The 1,044-nt window shown below is 40.2% G+C and overlaps 1 protein-coding gene across 8 annotated transcripts in view; it reads right to left on the bottom strand.

The window, feature by feature from the left end:
- Window positions 1-499: 499 nt before the first annotated feature.
- The window catches only part of EPC1 (enhancer of polycomb homolog 1), a 65,725-nt gene continuing 65,180 nt past the window's right edge, over window positions 500-1,044 (bottom strand). For all 8 annotated transcript variants that reach the window (XM_054000972.1, XM_054000940.1, XM_054000955.1 and 5 more), the window contains one exon: window positions 500-1,044. This exon is cut by the window's right edge and continues 1,622 nt beyond it. The gene's annotated coding sequence lies outside the window, so the exon portion shown is untranslated.

The following is a 1,044-nucleotide window of genomic DNA, read 5'->3' as shown; positions in this document are numbered from 1 at the left end:
TCCAGTTTATCCAGTCGTTACATTTTCAGGCACATTAGACATTTCTGCCACCATTATTCATTACCTCATTTTTTTATGTCTGCAGTGTTTTTGCTATGTGACAGTCCACTTTTCTTAGGTTTAGAAACTTGACTTCTATGATTTTATTTTCTTCTCTTCTCAGCAATGCAATAAAGAGCCACTCAGATGGCAGCCACATCCTTAATCTCAATTTTCCAGAGATAACAGCAACTAATCACTAGGTAAGACTAGTAATCTGGAACTCAGTGGCACTGTCCTTCACCTCACAGTTCCTTCAAGGAGAAGTCCTCTCCAGTGTAATTTTGCTTCCTTTAGCTGCATGGTCACACATATGCACAAGAGCAACAACTCCTGTTTTAAATGGAAGAGACAAGAGGAAGGGATGCATCTCATTTTCCAGTACAACAACAAAAGGGCTGTAAGGAAATAAAAAGAATTGCAAGCAAACCATTTCTAGACAGATACAGAAGACTTCTGGTTTAGGTCTTAATCTGGGACTTTAATCACTGAGAAAGGCAAGTATTAGTGATGGTCTAGGGCTAACAATGTCTAACCACACCCTTTTTGGATCAAGCATTAGCATGATTTTAACAGGCTTTTTGCTTGAAACCAAGATGACACAATAAATTCATCACTCTCTGCCCCCACATGTTCATCTCCTGTAGAAGACAAGGCACTTCCTTGGAACATTCCATATCCAGGACAGAGGCACTGGACCAGCACCTCTCTTGTACAACCGGCCACTGACTGAGCACAGTGTGAAAAAGAGACCAGAAGGACTGAAGTTCTTTGCAAGGATGCAGGACAGTTGTAGAAACACTCAGACGCTGTCCCTTAGTGCTTCATACTTTGTATCTAACTTACAAACCAGCCATTGTGAAATAACTCTGTGAAACTGCAATCTCATTTTTATCAGGACATGTAAGCCAAACCATAAGGATGAGATCTCTTTATCAGAAAATTTCAACTTTTCTGTGGCTGGTAGGAAACACACATATAAAATAGACATTTCCTTGTGCTGTG

The sequence above is a fragment of the Vidua macroura genome, chromosome 1 (assembly GCF_024509145.1).
Source record: "Vidua macroura isolate BioBank_ID:100142 chromosome 1, ASM2450914v1, whole genome shotgun sequence".
NCBI lineage: Eukaryota > Metazoa > Chordata > Aves > Passeriformes > Viduidae > Vidua > Vidua macroura.
Note: the sequence above shows the minus strand (reverse complement) of the source record. Positions and strands in the feature narration are given on the sequence as shown.